Here is an 18,057-nt window from a genome sequence, read left to right as displayed (position 1 = left end):
CTGTTTTTGACATATTCTGTTTTTCGTGTGTTGTTTGCTTATTTTGACGAATCTATGGCTAGTAAAATAGTTTATAAACTATAGAGAAGTTGGAATACAGTAGGTTTAACACCAATATAAATAAATAATGAGTTCATTACAGTACCTTGAAGTGGTCTTTTGTTTTCTTTCGCTAACGGAGCTCACGAGATTTTCTGTTGAGTTTTGTGTTGTGAAGTTTTCAAGTTTTGGGGGAAAGATTTGATGGATTATGGAACAAGGAGTGGCAAGAGCCTAAGATTGGGGATGCCCATGGCACCCCCAAGATAATCTAAGGACACCATAAAGCCAAAGCTTGGGGATGCCCCGGAAGGCATCCCCTCTTTCGTCTACTTCCATCGGTAACTTTACTTGGAGCTATATTTTTTTTCACCACATGATATGTGTTTTGCTTGGAGCGTCTTGTATGATATGAGTCTTTGCTTTTTAGTTTACCACAATCATCCTTGCTGTACACACCTTTTGAGAGAGCCATACATGATTTGGAATTTGTTAGAATACTCTATGTGCTTCGCTTATATCTTTTGAGTTATATAGTTTTGCTCTAGTACTTCACTTATATCTTTTAGAGCACGGTGGTGGATTTGTTTTATAGAAACTATTGATCTCTCATGCTTCACTTATATTATTTTGAGAGTCTTATATAGCATGGTAATTTGCTTAAATAATCCTAATATGCTTGGTATTCAAGATTAGTAAAAACTTTCTTATGAGTGTGTTGAATACTAAGAAAAGTTTGATGCTTGATAATTGTTTTGATATATAAAGATGGCGATATTAGAGTCATGATAGTTGAGTAGTTGTGAATTTGACAAATACTTGTGTTAAAGTTTGTGATTCCCGTAGCATGCACTTATGGTGAACCGTTATGTGATGAAGTCGGAGCATAATTTATTTATTTATTGTCTTCCTTATGAGTGGCGGTCGGGGACGAGCGATGGTCTTTTCCTACCAATCTATCCCCCTAGGAGCATGCGCGTAATACTTTGCTTTGATAACTTGTAGATTTTTGCAATAAGTATATGAGTTCTTTATGACTAATGTTGAGTCCATGGATTATACGCACCCTTCTTCCTTCCACCATTGCTAGCCTCTTTAATACCACGCACTTTTCGCCCGTATCATACACCCACCATAAACCTTCCTCAAAACAGCCACCATACCTACCTATCATGGCATTTCCATAGCAATTCCGAGATATATTGCCATGCAACTTTCCACCGTTCCGTTTATTATGACACACTCCATCATTGTCATATTTCTTTGCATGATCATGTAGTTGACATCGTATTTGTGGCAAAGCCACCATTCATAATTCTTTCATACATGTCACTCTTGATTCATTGCATATCCCGGTACACCGCCGGAGGCATTCATATAGAGTCATATTTTGTTCTAAGTATCGAGTTGTAATTGTTGAGTTGTAAGAAAATAAAAGTGTGATGATCTTCATTTTTAGAGCATTGTCCCAAGTGAGGAAAAGGATGATGGAGACTATGATTCCCCCACAAGTCGGGATTAGACTCCGGACGAAAAATAAAAAAAAGAGGCCATAAAAAAGGGGAAAGGCCCAAATAAAAAAATGCGAGAAAAAGAGAGAAGGGACAATGTTACTATCCTTTTACCACACTTGTGCTTCAAAGTAGCACCATGATCTTCATGATAGAGAGTCTCTCATTTTGTCACTTTCATATACTAGTGGGAAATTTCATTATAGAACTTAGCTTGTATATTCCAATGATGGGCTTCCTCAAAATGCCCTAGGTCTTCGTGAGCAAGCGAGTTGGATGCACACCCACTTAGTTTCTTTGCGTGGCAACCCCTACTCACTTATAGCTCTAGTGCATCCGTTGCATGGCAACCCCTACTCACTCACATTGATATCTATTGATGGGCATCTCCATGGCCCGTTGATACGCCTAGTTGATGTGAGACTATCTTCTCCTTTTTGTCTTCTCCACAACCACCATTCTATTCCACATATAGTGCTATGTCCATGGCTCACGCTCATGTATTGCGTGAAGATTGAAAAAGTTTGAGAACGTCACAAGTATGAAACAATTGCTTGGCTTGTCATCAGGGTTGTGCATAATTTAAATACTTTGTGTGGTGGAGATAGAGCATAGCCAGATTATATGATTTTGTAGGGATAACTTTCTTTGGCCATGTTGTTTTGAGAAGACATAATTGCTTTGTTAGTATGCTTGAAGTATTATTATTTTTATGTCAATATTAAACTTTTGTCTTGAATCTTTCGGATCTGAATATTCACAACACAATTAAGAAGAATTACATTGAAATTATGCCAAGTAGCACTCCGCATCAAAAATTCTGTTTTTATCATTTACCTACTCGAGGACGAGCAGGAATTAAGCTTGGGGATGCTTGATACGTCTCCAACGTATCTATAATTTTTGATTGCTCCATGTTATATTATCTACTGTTTTGGACATTATTGGGCTTTATTATTCACTTTTATATTATTTTTGGGACTAACCTATTAACCGGAGGCCCAGCCCAGAATTGCTGTTTTTTGCCTATTTCAGAGTTTCGCAGAAAAAGAATATCAAACGGAGTCCAAACGGAATGAATCCTTCGGGAACGTGATTTTTGGAACGAACATGATCCAGGAGACTTGGACTCTAAGTCAAGGAAGCTTCGAGGAAGCCACGAGGTAGGGGGGCGCGCCGTCCACTCTCGTGGGCCCCATGTTGCTCCATCGACGTACTTCTTCCTCCTATATATACCTACGTACCCCCAAACGATCAGATACGGAGCCAAAAACCTAATTCCACCGCCGCAACCTTCTGTACCCATGAGATCCCATCTTGGGGCCTGTTCCGGAGCTCCGCCGGAGGGGGCATTGATCACGGACGGCTTCTACATCAACACCATAGCCCTTCGGGTCCATAGTTAGTAGCTAGATGGCTTCTTCTCTCTTTTTGGATCTCAATACAATGTTCTCCCCCTCTCTCGTGGAGATCTATTCGATGTAATCTACTTTTGCGGTGTGTTTGTTGAGACCGATGAATTGTGGGTTTATGATCAAGTTTATCTATGAACAATATTTAAATCTTCTGAATTCTTTTATGTATGATTGGTTATCTTTGCAAGTCTCTTCGAATTATCAGTTTGGTTTGGCCTACTAGATTGATCTTTCTTGCAATGGGAGGAGTGCTTAGCTTTGGGTTCAATCTTGCGGTGTCCTTTCCCAGTGACAGTAGGGGCAGCAAGGCACGTATTGTATTGTTGCCATCGAGGATAACAAGATGGTTTTTTTATCATATTGCATGAATTTATCCCTCTACATAATGTCATCTTGCTTAAGGCGTTACTCTGTTCTTATGAACTTAATACTCTAGATGCATGCTGGATAGCGGTCGATGTGTGGAGTAATAGTAGTAGATGCAGGCAGGAGTCGGTCTACTTGTCTCGGACGTGATGCCTATATACATGATCATACCTAGATATTCTCATAACTATGCTCAGTTCTGTCAATTGCTCAACAGTAATTCCACCGTAAAATACTTATGCTCTTGAGAGAAGCCACTAGTGAAACGTATGGCCCCCGGGTCTATCTTCATCATATTAATCTCCCAACACTTAGTTATTTCCTTTGCTTTTTACTTTGCTTTTTATTTTACTTTGCATCTTTATCACAAAAATACCAAAAATATTATCCTATCATATCTATCAGATCTCACTCTCGTAAGTGACCGTGTAGGGATTGACAACCCCTTATCGCGTTGGTTGCGAGGATTTATTTGTTTTGTGTAGGTGCAAGGGACTCGCGCGTAGCCTCCTATTGGATTGATACCTTGGTTCTCAAAAACTGAGGGAAATACTTACGCTACTTTGCTGCATCACCCTTTCCTCTTCAAGGGAAAACCAACGCAGTGCTCAAGAGGTAGCAATTATAAAGATGCTCTATAGGTGTCTCCGATGGTGTTTGTTGAGTTAGCATAGATCGAGATTAGCATTTGTCACTCCGTGTTTCGGAGAGGTATCTCTGGGCCCTCTCGGTAATGCACATCACTATAAGCCTTGCAAGCAATCTGACTACTGAGTTAGTTACGGGATGATGCATTACGGAACGAGTAAAGAGACTTGTCGGTAACGACATTTAACTAGGTATGATGATACCGACGATCGAATCTCGGGAAAGTAACATACCGATGACAAAGGGAACAACGTATGTTGTTATGCGGTTTGACCGATAAAGATGTTCATAAAATATGTAGGTGCCAATATGAGCATCCAGGTTTCGATATTGGTTATTGACCAGAGATGTGTCTCGATCATGTCTACATAGTTCTCGAACCCGCAGGGTCCGCACACTTAACGTTCGATGACGATTTGTATTATCAGTTATGTGATTTGATGACCGAAGCTTGTTCGGAGTCCCGGATGAGATCACAGACATGAAGAGGAGTCTCAAAATGGTTGAGAGGTAAAGATTCATATATTGGAAGGTTGCATTTGGACATCGGAATGGTTTCGAGTGGTTCGGGCATTTTTCTGGAGTACCGGGAGGTTACCGGAACCCCCGGGAGAAGTTATGGGCCTTATGGGCCATAAGAGGGAAGCACACCAGCCCACAAGGGGCTGGTGCGCCCCCTTGGGCAGGAGGCCGATTAGGACTATGAGAATGGGGCCGCCCCCCTTTCCTTCTCCTTCTCCCTTCCCCCTTTCCTACTCTGTTTGGGAGGAGGAATCCTACTAGGACCAGGGAGTCCTAGTAGGACTCCACACCTTGGCGTGCCCCCCTATGGCCGTCTGCTTATACCTCTCCCTCCTTTATATACGGAGGCAGGGGGCACCCAAAACACACACAAGTTGATCTTTTAGCTGTGTGCGATGCCCCCCTCCATAGTTACACATCTCGGTCATATCGTCCTAGTGCTTAGGCGAAGCCCTGCGCCGGTAACTTCATCATCACCGTCACCACACCGTCGTGCTGACGAAACTCTCCCTCAGCCTCATCTAGATCAAGAGTTCGAGGGACGTCACCGAGCTGAACGTGTGCAGATCGCGGAGGTGCCGTGCGTTCGGTACTTGGATTGGTTGTATCGCGAAGACGTTCGACTACATCAACCGCGTTACTAAACGCTTCCGCTTTAGGTCTACGAGGGTATGTGGACACACTCTCCCCGCTCGTTGCTATGCTTCTCCTAGACAGATCTTGCATGGTCGTAGGCAATTTTTTTTTGAAATACTACGTTCCCCAACAGTGGCATCAGAGCCAGGTCTATGCGTAGATGTTATATGCACGAGTACAACACAAAGAGTTGTGGGCGATAATAGTCATACTGCTTACCAGCATGTCATACTTTGATTCGGCGGTATTGTTGGATGAAGCGGCCCAGACCGACATTACATGACCGCGTTCCTGAGACTGGTTCTACCGCCGAGCTTCACACACAGGTAGCTAGTGGGTGTCTATTTCTCCAGCTTTAGTTGAATCGAGTTTGACTATGCCCGGTCCTTGTTGAAGGTTAAAATAGCACACTTGATGAAAAATCATTGTGGTTTTGATGCGTAGGTAAGAACGGTTCTTGCTAGAAGCCCGTAGCAGCCACGTAAAACTTGCAACAACAAAGTAGAGGACGTCTAACTTGTTTTTGCAGGGCATGTTGTGATGTGATATGGTCAACACATGATGTGATATAATTTGTTGTGTGAGATGATCATGTTTTTTGTTAAAGCTATCGGCAACTAGCAGTAGCCTTATGGTTGTCTCTTTATTGCATAAGATGCAAGCGCCATGTAATTGCTTTACTTTATCGCTATGCCATAGCAATAGTTGGCGAGACGACCATGTGACGACACGTTGATAGAGATCAAGATGATGGAGATCATGGTGTCACGCCGGTGACGATGAAGATCATGATGGTACTTTGGAGATGGAGATCAAAGGCACAAGATGATGATGGCCATATCATATCACATATTTTGATTGCATGTGATGTTTATCTTTTATGCATCTTATTTTTCTTAGTACGGCGGTAGAATTATATGATGATCTCTCACGAAATTTCAAGGTATAAGTGTTCTCCCTGAGTATGCACCGTTGCGACAGTTCTTCGTGCTGAGACACCACGTGATGATCGGGTGTGATAAGCTCTACGTTCACATACAACATGTGCAAGCTAGTTTTGCACACGCAGAATACTCAGATTAAACTTGACGAGCCTAGCATATGCAGATGTGGCCTTGGAACACTGAGACGGAAAGGTCGAGCGTGAATCATATAGTAGATATGATCAACATAGTGATGTTCACCATTGAAAACTACTCCATCTCACGTGATGATCGGACATGGTTTAGTTGATATGGATCACGTGATCACTTAGATGATTAGAGGGACGTCTATCAAAGTGGGAGTTATTAAGTAATATGATTAATTGAACTTTAATTTATCACGAACTTATTCCTGATAGTATTTGCATATCTATGTTGTAGATCAATAGCTCGCATATAGCTCCCCTGCTTTATTTTTGATATGTTCCTAGAGAAAACTAAGTTGAAAGATGATAGTAGCAATGATGCGGACTAGGTCCGTGATATGAGGATTATCCTCATTGCTGCACAGAAGAATTGTGTCCTTGAGGCACCGCTAGGTGACAGAACTATTGCAGGAGCAGATGCAGACGTTATGAATGTTTGACAAAGCTCGGTATGATGACTACTTGATAGTTTAGTGCACCATGCTTTACGGCTTGGAACCGGGACTTCAAAAATGTTTTGAAATGTCACGGAGCATATGAGATGTTCCATGAGCTGAAATTGGTATTTCAGACTCATACCCGAGTCGAGAGGTATGAGACCTCTGACAAGTACTTCGCCTACAAGATGGAGGAGAATAGCTCAACCAGTGAGCATGTGCTCAGAATGTCTGAGTACTACAATCGCTTGAATCAAGTGGGAGTTAATCTTCCAGATAAGATAGTTGTTGACAGAGTTCTCTAGTCACTATCACCAAGTTACTGGAACTTCGTGATGAACTATAATATGCAAGGGATGACGAAAACGATTCCCGGGCTCTTCGCAATATTGAAATAGGCGAAGGTAGAAATCAAGAAAAGCATCAAGTGTTGATGGTTGACAAGACCACTAGTTTCAAGTAAAAGGGCAAGGGAAAGAAAGAAAGGGAAATTCAAGAAGAATGGCGAGCACGTTGCCACTCCCATGAAGAAGCCCAAAGCTAGACCCAAGCCTGAAACTGAGTGCTTCTACTGCAAAGGAAATGGTAACTGGAAGCGGAACTGCCCCAAATACTTGGCGGATAAGAAGGATGGCACAGTGAACAAAAGTATATATGATATATGATGTCTACTACACAACCTTCTTCTTGTAGACGTTGTTGGGCCTCCAAGTGCAGAGGTTTGTAGGACAGTAGCAAATTTCCCTCAAGTGGATGACCTAAGGTTTATCAATCTGTGGGAGGCGTAAGATGAAGATGGTCTCTCTCAAGCAACCCTGCAACCAAATAACAAAGAGTCTCTTGTGTCTCCAACACACCCAATACAATGATGAATTGTATACGTGCACTAGTTCGGTGAAGAGATGGTGATACAAGTGCAATATGGATGATAGATATAGGTTTTTATAATTTGAAAATATAAAAACAGCAAGGTAGCAAGCGATAAAAGTGAGCGTAAACGGTATTGCAATGCTAGGAAACAAGGCCTAGGGTTCATACTTTCACTAGTGCAAGTTCTCTCAACAATAATAACATAATTGGATTATATAACTATCCCTCAACATGCAACAAAGAGTCACTCCAAAGTCACTAATAGCGGAGAACAAACAAAGAGATTATGGTAGGGTACGAAACCACCTCAATGTTATCCTTTCTGATCGATCTATTCAAGAGTCCGTAGTAAAATAACACAAAGCTATTCTTTCCGTTCAATCTATCATAGAGTTCGTACTAGAATAACACCTTAAGATACAAATCAACCAAAACCCTAATGTCACCTAGATACTCCAATGTCACCTCAAGTATCCGTGGGTATGATTATACGATATGCATCACACAATCTCAGATTCATCTATTCAAACCAACACAAAGTACTTCAAAGAGTGCCCCAAAGTTTCTACCGGAGAGTCAAGACGAAAACGTGTGCCAACCCCTATGCATAAGTTCACAATGTTACGGAACCCGCAAGTTGATCACCAAAACATACATCAAGTAGATCACGTGAATATCCCATCGTCACAACAGATAAGCACATGCAAGACATACATAAAGTGTTCTCGAATCTTTAAAGACTCAATCCGATAAGATAACTTCAAAGGGAAAACTCAATCCATTACAAGAGAGTAGAGGGGGAGAAACATCATAAGATCCAACTATAATAGCAAAGCTCGCGATACATCAAGATCGTACCACCTCAAGAACACGAGAGAGAGATCAAACACATAGCAACATGTACATACCCTCAGCCCCGAGGGTGAATTACTCCCTCCTCGTCATGGAGAGCGCAGGGATGATGAAGATGGCCACCGGAGAGGGATCCCCCCTCCGGCAGGGTGCCGGAACAGGGTCCGGATTGGATTTTGGTGGCTACAGAGGCTTGCGGTGGCGGAACTCCCAATCTATTCTGCTCCCCGATGTTTTTAGGGTATATAGACATATATAGGCGAAAGAAGTCGGTCAGGGGAGCCACGAGGGGCCCATGAGGGTGGGGGGCGCGCCCAGGGGGGGCAGGAGCGCCTCCCTGCCTCGTGGCCACCTCGAAGCTTCCCTGACTTCAACTCCAAGTCTCCTGGATCACGTTCGTTCCAAAAATCACGCTCCCGAAGGTTTCATTCCATTTGGACTCCGTTTGATATTCCTTTTCTGCGAAACACTGAAACAAGGGAAAAAACAGAAACTGGCACTGGGCTCTGGGTTAATAGGTTAGTCCCAAAAATAATATAAAAGTGCGTAGTAAAGCCCATTAAACATCCAAAACAGATAATATAATAGCATGGAACAATAAAAAATTATAGATACGTTGGAGACGTATAAATATACATATTATTGATGTGTACTTTACTAGTGTTTATAGCAAACCCCTCAGTATTTGATACTGGTTCAGTTGCTAAGAGTAGTAACTCAAAACGGGAGTTGTAAAATAAACAGAGACTAGTTAAGGGCGAGGTGATGATGTGAGTTGGAAGTGATTCCAAGGTTGATAAGATCACCATCGCACACTCCCTTTACCTTCAGGATTAGTGTTGAACCTAAAATAAATGTTATTTGGTGTTTGCGTTGAGCATGAATATGATTGAATCATGTTTTTTGCAATATGGTTATTCATTTAAGTCAAAGAATAATTGTTGTTCTATTTACATGAATAAAATCTTGTATGGTCATACACTCAATATAAATGGTTTATTGAATCTCGATCGTAGTGATACACATATTCATAATATTGAAGCCAAAAGATGCAAAGTTAATAATGATAGTACAACTTATATGTCGCACTGGCGTTTAGGTCATATTGGTGTAAAGCACATGAAGAAACTCCACGCTGATGGACTTTTGGAATCACTTGATTATGAATCACTTGATGCCCGCGAACCATGCCTCATGGGCAAGATGACTAAGACTCCGTTCTCCGGAACAATGGAGCGAGCAACTGACTTATTGGAAATAATACGTACTGATGTAGGCGGTCCGATGAGTGTTGAGGCTTGCGGCGGGTATCGTTATTTTCTGACCTTCACAAATGATTTGAGAAGATATGGGTATATCTTCTTGATGAAACATAAGTCTAAAACATTTGAAAAGTTCAAAGAATTTCAGAGTGAAGTGGAAAATCATCGTAAGAAGAAAATAAAGTTTCTATGATCTGATCGTGGAGGTGAATATTTGAGTTATGAGTTTGGTCTTCATTTGAAACAATGTGGAATAGTTTCGCAACTCACGCCACCTGGAACACCACAGTGTAATGGTGTGCCCGAATATCGTGACCGTACTTTATTAGATATGGTGCGATCTATGATGTCTCTTACTGATTTACCACTATCAATTTGGGGTTATGCATTAGAGACAGTTGCATTCACATTAAAATAGGGCACCATCTAATCCGTTGAGACGACACCGTATGAACTGTGGTTTGGCAAGAAACCTAAGCTGTCGTTTCTTAAAGTTTGGGATTGCGATGCTTATGTGAAAAAGCTTCAACCTGATAAGCTCAAACCCAAACTGGAGAAATGCGTCTTCACAGGATACCCATAGGAGACTGTTGGGTACACCTTCTATCACAGATCCAAAGTGTCGTGGTTTTGTCACGGCAGATGTCCTAGAGAAAGGACTTAGTCGTGGAGCCATCGCTACCGGTTAGCTTAAAGGGGTTAAAGCAGACAAGGGACGCAAGAGAGTTTTATACTAGTTCAGCCCCTTACGATGAAGGTAAAAGCCTACGTCTAGTTGTGATGGAATTGATGGGGCTTCGATGACCAGGGAGCGAATATGCTTGCCTGAGTCTCAAGTTGTTGTCTGTTGTCCTTGAACCGCCGCCGGGTCGTCCCCTTAGATACATGGGTTGACGCCCGTCGGTTTACAGACTCGAGGCCGGCTCATAATCGTGTCTGGCTCGGTCTCTGCTACTTCTATCTTACAACACAAGTTTACATATCAATGCTGGTTTGTGTCTACAGGCCTTAAACCGGCTTTGGGCCCTGGGCCTTCATGAAGCGTCACCGTCTGTCTTCACGGGCTTCAGATACAGATGAACTACTTATGAGGTTAACCCGGCCTCTCCTAGCCGGTTTACGCCCAGTGGTAATATCCCCAACATTAGGCCCCAGATTGATTTGAACTGGTTCATGTCAATCCTTAATACTTAAGAAAATTTCTTCAACATCTTCACACAATCTTGTAAACCGCCATGACATCATCTTCTAAGATCATGGTAAACTGCCGTGACGTCACCTGTCATTACCGAGCCTCCAACAATCGAGGCGACAACATCGCCTCATATCCAAAAATTCGGCTCCTCGATTTTCACGTCTGTCGTTTATCTCCCTTATAAATAGGGCCAAGGGGTCTTTCCATTTTCCCCCTCGTGCCTCTTCGCTTCATCATCATCCTCGCGACGCCCGACCCTTCGACCTCGGCCGCCGCCGTCAACCTTCGACTGCTGCACCAACCTTGGCCGCTGCATCGACCTGAACGTACCAGAGCTCCTCCGCGCGCCGCCGCTGCTCAACAGCCTCCGTAAGTCTCCCCTTTCTCTTACCATAGATCTGCACTTAGGGTTTCTGTCGTTCATCAGTGTTTGTCGCCGCCCTTATTTTTCCTTATTTATATCCATGGATTAGATCCCAAAACCACATAGATCTCGCGTGGTAGTAGTTTAAACCACATAGATCTCGCGCGGTAGTAGCTTCAGCACCTGTTTGATATCCAACTCATCTCAACTTGGTGAACTTTTAGTACGTGGAATTTAGGTCAGAATATATTTTGTTTTTCCTATGCGCGGTAGATCTGAAATTACCATAGCAAGATGTGAAACTTGTTTCTTCCTTCTCTTACACACTTTGAATACCAGATTGGCCGGTTTAACTTCACAGAAAAAAGATGACCCGGTAGATACCATTAGTCCCCTGTTGAACCGTCAATGCATTACACCGTTCCATTGTCAGACTCCGGTTTATGAATAACCAAATCCGGTTTACCAATATGCTTGTATCCTCATACCGTTGTATAGTTGTCCACTGTAAATCTTAAACCGGTAATAATCATGTTTTAGATTTTCCTTGTCATGGCTAAGCAAGTCTATGAGTGCAACTGGGCTCCCTCTCGAGTAACCGAGGAACAGTTAAACAACCTTGTTAAAACGGGCACTTTAGCCAAGAAAGATGTCATCCACTGGAGGGTCCCTGGCCCGGAAAATCCTCCTACACCCAAGGATGGAGAGGTAGTCGTGTTTGCAGATCATCTCGGACGAGGTTTTAGCCCTCCCGGTTCAAAATTTTTCTGGGATGTACTGGCTAGTTTTCAACTGCGCCCTCAAGACATTGGTCCTAACTCTTTAACCAACATCTGCCACTTCCAAGTCTTTTTTGAGGTTTATCTGCAAGAGGAACCTTCAGTCGAACTGTTTCGGGATTTCTTTCACTTAAACCGTCGCACAGAGTTCTCAGATGGACCCAATACGAAACTGGGCGGAATGGCGGTTCAGAAAAGGAAGGAAGTCACCTTCCCTCATCCCAAACTCCACATTCACCCCAAAGAGTGGAACCAGACTTGGTTTTACTCCATGGATACATCTCCATCTGATGAAAATCCTTTGCCGGGTTACTGCCCTAAACGCCTTAGCAACACACATCCTTTTCCTCAGAGGTTGACAGCAAGAGAACGAGCCAACTATGCTCCCCAATTATCAAAGCTTAGAGCCTCCATGGCGAACGGTTTGACAGGAGTTGATCTTGCTCGTTGCTGGATAAGCTGGAGCATTCTGCCCTTAGGCCGGCGCCTCAGTTGATGTGTGATTACACGGGGAGTTTGAAGGATGCTCAGCGGCACATTGACATTCAGCTTACAGACGAAGAAGTCACTGAGGCTATAAAGAAAATACTGAACGAACCGGAGGCCGTCTGTGCCCAAACCGGAGTACTCCCTTTCTGCACCTTCAACAAACCACCAGCTGTAAGAATCATATAATCCTTTGTATCTAAATTTGCTTCTGTCCAAATATTCTCTGAAAGTGTGATTATTTTCTGACAGGGTGATGATTCATTCTGGAACAAGAAACCATCACAAGATAAACCGGCGAAGCCGCAAGACAAATCGGTCAAGCCAGTTCGTCCAAAGCCCAAGGTTGTTAAGAAACCTGCCAAGAGAAGGTCCACTTCATCCTCCGATCTACCAGCTGATGACGATGTGCGTAATCCGGAACCAGAGGTAGAACTTGACTCTCTTGGTTCATTTTTCATACATCTCATTGACAATGATTATTATCAGGACGACGCTGAAGGCAGTCACGATGAGGACATAGAGGTAACCATTCTTTCCTCCAATTCAGATCCTCTGCCAACATCAAAAATCCGTCAAGCAAACCGGAAAGTAAAATTTTCTCACCCTCTTGCTTACTTGGACCCAAACTTTCTTTTGGAGACGCAGCAGCATGAAGCTCGCCGTACAACCCGGCACAACGGCCAGGTAGTTACCTCTGCCGGTTTACCGAACAGTCCGGTTCGGAAACGCCGATCAGAGGTCTCTTATCCGATTGATACTTCATGCCCAAAAGCAGGTTGTTTTCGCCAGCCTCTTAACCTGTCTGATTCAAATTATCAGGGTACTTCTCACTCATCCTCTGGCGAGTCCTCGGCCACACAGCTTCCACCCCTCAAAACAGTTCCTGGGTGAGCTATGCACATGTCTTTACTCTTGATGTGTTATCTTTACATACTGTACTGATCCTTATGTCTATCTTTTCTCAGCGCCAAGCCAAGACCCAGCAAGAAAGCTCGGTTAAAGAAATCGGTCAATGATAATGTAGTTGCTGAACCGGAGACAACTCCAGATCTGGAAGAAACCGACGCTGCCGCCATGCTTCACGATCCGCCACTTCAAGACCATGATTTCCTTGCTGAACAAGTGCAAGTTGACACTACAAGCCATGCAGACCGGCCAACCAGCCCTATCCAAACTAATGACAAACCGGTTAGTCCAGCTAAGGACACCGATAAACCGCCAACTCCGGTGAAGGCTGCTGATGAACAAGATGATGACGTTATGATTACTGGTACTGGCCACACCACTCCTGGCAACCCTGTAGCTTTGTCAAAGCATACTGCCAAGGATGATCTCTCTGCTATCGGCAAAGGCAAATGGAATGCCGATTTATCAAGCTACGCCCATCTCAATGCTCAAGATATTCACTCTAGCTTCTTGAACCGTCTGTATACCAGCCGTGACTATGAAGCTAGTTTGGTAAACTTGATGAAGGAGCGATATGAGGTAACTACTGTTTTTCTCTTTTGTCCAATTGCAGTTTATGAACTCCTAGTAGCCCCAAGTGACGTTTTATGATACCAATCTAAACCGGGACTTTTGTCATAACTTAACTGTGCATATTTAGCCTCCAGGGACCGGATTACCTTTTTAAGATGAACCGGTTCCTTAAAATTTGCTATACTGCTCTTTCGCCGGTATAGCCCCCAAGGGCCGGTTTAACTTTATAAAGATGAACCGGGACTGTACAAGAATTCCCATACCAACAGTTTTTGAGCAAACACACATTAGCCCCCAAGTGCCAAGATTAATACTTGTATTGTACTTGGGACTTGTAGAAATTTCTGATAAGGAGCAAATATGCATTAGCCCCCAAGTATCAAGGGGATAACTTGTTATGTGCTTGGTACTTCAAATGTGTACTGCAACTCACTATGTATCTGTCTCTTTATTGGCTGAACTGAGCAAGAAGGAAAGCCAAACCGCTGATCTGCTAGAAAACATCAAGTCCCAATAGGCCGAAACTTCCGAAGCAAAAGATGAGCTGACGAGCGCCTTACACGCTATGGAAAAGCTAAAGGAAAGCTTTTACAAGGAGCGGGCGGATTGGAACACAGAGAAATCCGCTTTGCGGAACAGAGCTGAAGACGCAGAAGCAGCTTTCATACCGGTGGTAGACGAGCTGACTGGGGTAAAGCGGCAAGTACATGCGATGACCGCTGCTGTGTTTGGTAAGCATCTTTTCCTTAATACTGTCAACATATCTTCCCATGCGTTGCCGGTTTACTGATGTTTGCAATGATGCAGGAACTCGCATTAGTCATCTGGGTTCTGATGTTCAGAAGAAGCTGAAGGCTGCCTACACGCTGATAGAACAACTATATACCGGTGCTCAACGAATTATCTGCACCGCTTCTCACAATAAGCCGCCCCCGACGTTGATCCAGGATACCTTAGACAGGCTATCTATGCTGCCTGCCCGGATAGAGGAGCTGAAGAGGTCTGCTGCAAGGGCTGGCGCTCTGACCGCACTAACCCGGGCAAAAGCATGGGTGCCTCATCTTGATCCGACGGACGTGGCTAAAGGCTACCCAAGCTTAAAGGAAGACGGATCAGAGTTTGGCACTGATGATCTCCGTGCCATAAACCGGGAAGTACGTCCACTGGCTTGTCAACTTGTTGAAGAGGCTGATCTTTCATTTTACTAGGCGAGCTAATATACCAATAACAAGCGGGTTGCTGCACCAACTCCGGAGGCTCAAAACCTGATCCCTCCAATCCGTAAGCACACTTATGCCCCTGATTTTGAACCGTCCACCCTTAGAAGCGACGAAGCTGTGTTCCAAGCTTTAACTTGGATCGACTGGACAACTGTTGACTTCCAGCCGCTGGGTAGAGACGAAGAAGATGAACCGGTGCAAGATGATCCGCAGCCGTCAGGTCAAGCTGCTTAGCGATCATAACTCGGGGGCCGGTTTAATCTTCCATATTGCAATGTTTATTAAAAAACAATTATTCCTTTGGGCACTGAAAACGCCTTGTAATAGGCTAGTCAAAACACTTGGTCTGTTATGCCTTCGTGCATATTTATCTGCAACTGATGCGTGTTAATCCGCCATGCTTGAGATTTGATGTTCATAATCCATAGCTATTTATTCAAGCTGTTCATGTAGATAAGAAGCTTAAAGCGCCCTGGCGGTTTACACCGGGCGGGTCATGATACCCAACTATATATATGACCTAGGTTGTAAAAGATAACCAAATATGGAAGTATATGATACCTGTGATCTTTAGGCATAGTGTTGGCTAACCAACCTTGTAATGAGGGTAATAACCCTAATCCGGAGCAAAAGTATCTCCTGTTATATAATGCCGATTTACAATAAAACCGTTCCGGGTTGTGATAAACACCGGTTTATTCCATACTGGTGACTATGAGTCAAAACCAGACCGGGCTGATAGTCTCCGGGTTATAACTTGATCGTATACTGACAACTTGTAGTTGACAGCCTAACCGGGTTGATAAACACCGGCTTGAAAACATCACAAATCTTAGCAAAAGAAAAAGAAACTTAGCAAAAGGCAAATAAAACCGTTGTAGTCGAGGCTTTTCACGGGCTGCCAGGCCCCAAATTTGATCAAGAGGTGTTGCTATGGTCCGGGTTCGACCAAGCCCCCAAGTGATGCTGTGGCATTACGCCGATCAAGAGGTGTTGCTATGGTTCAGGTTCGACCAAGCCCCCAAGTGATGCTGTGGCATTACGCCGATCAAGAGGCGTAGCTATGGTTCGGGTTCGATCAAGCCCCCAAGTGATGCTGTGGCATTACGCCGATCAAGAGGCGTAGCTATGGTTTGGATACGACCAAGCCCCCAAGTGATGCTGTGGCATTGCGCCGATCAAGAGGTGTAGCTATGGTTCGGATACGACCAAGCTCCCAAGTGATCTAATATCAAGCTTTGAGAAGCTGAATCAAGGGGTAAACCGGACGCCGCTTTGTAAGCTCCATGTAACCACACATGATGTAAGAAAACAACAGATGCCCCGCTTTAGCTGAGGTTCCAGTTTATTATATTGATCATAATATATACAATGTCATAATATGTACATAAGCAGAGCCTGTAGCTCAAGAATAGTAAGGCCGAAGATGAGCAATATTCCACGGCCGGTTGGTCTCCTCCTCCGATTTACGTGAGTCTTTGCGCTCTCGAACATGGATTAGGTAGTATGACCCGTTGTGCAGATCCTTGCTCACCACAAAAGGTCCTTCCCAAGGGGGGGATAGCTTGTGCAAAGATGTCTGATCCTGGATGAGTCGAAGCACCAAATCTCCTTCTTGAAAGGTTCTGGTTCTAACCTGGCGGCTATGATAACAACGCATATCTTGCTGATAAATCGCCGAACGGGCTGCCGCCATGTCACGCTCCTCATCTAACAGGTCAAGAGCTTCCTGCCGTGCCTTCTTGGTGTCAGCTTCAACGTATGCCGCTACACGAGGTGAGTCATGACGGATGTCACTAGGAAGAACCGCTTCCGCTCCATAAACCATGAAGAACGGTGTGTATCCTGTCGACCTTTTGGGTGTGGTATTGATGCTCCATAACACTGAAGGTAGCTCCTCAACCCGACAACCCGGCGTTCGTTGCAAAGGAACCATAAGCCGGGGTTTGATGCCTCTCAGTTCTCTTGATTGGCCCTCTCCGCTTGACCATTGGACTGGGGGTGAGCCACTGATGATACGTCAAGCCGGATGTGCTCACGTTCACAGAACTCCTTCATGGCACCCTTTGACAGATTGGTACCATTGTCTGTTATAATGCTGTGTGGAAAGCCAAACCGGAAGATCACCTTTTTGATGAATTGAACCGCCGTGGTCGCGTCACACTTACTAACTGGCTCTGCCTCTACCCATTTTGTGAACTTATCAACCGCCACCGAAAGGTGGGTCTTTTTGTCCTTGGACCTCTTGAAAGGCCCAACCATATCCATCCCCCAAGTTGCAAACGGCCAGGTGATTGGAATTATCCTCAATTCTTCAGCTGGTACATGAGCGCGCCTTGAGAATTTCTGACAACCATCACATCTTTTGACCAAGTCCTCGGCATCAGCATGAGCTGTCAACCAATAGAAACCGTGATGGAACGCCTTGGCCACCAAAGATTTTGAATCGGCGTGGTGACCACAATCTCCTTCGTGGATCTCACGCAAAATTTCACGGCCTTCCTCAGGAGACACACAACATTGAAACGCCCCTGTCACACTGCAATGATGTATCTCTCCATTGATAACAGTCATGGACTTGGACCGCCGGGTTATCTGCCTGCCAAAGTTTCATCTTCTGGTAACTCGCCCCGGTTTATATACGCCAGATATGGAACCGTCCAATCTGGGATAACATGAAGAGCCGCCACCAACTGAGCCTCCGGATCAGGAACAACCAAATCCTCTTCACCGGGGAGCTTGACGGACGGATTATGCAAAACATCCAGGAAGATATTGGGTGGAACCGGCTTTCGTTGGGAACCCAGGCGGCTTAAAGCGTCAGCCGCTTCATTCTTTCGCCGG

Source organism: Aegilops tauschii, chromosome 6 (genome assembly GCF_002575655.3).
Source record: "Aegilops tauschii subsp. strangulata cultivar AL8/78 chromosome 6, Aet v6.0, whole genome shotgun sequence".
NCBI classification, from domain to species: Eukaryota; Viridiplantae; Streptophyta; class Magnoliopsida; order Poales; family Poaceae; genus Aegilops; species Aegilops tauschii.
The sequence above is the reverse complement of the archived record's forward strand: the minus strand, read 5'-3'. Positions refer to the sequence as shown.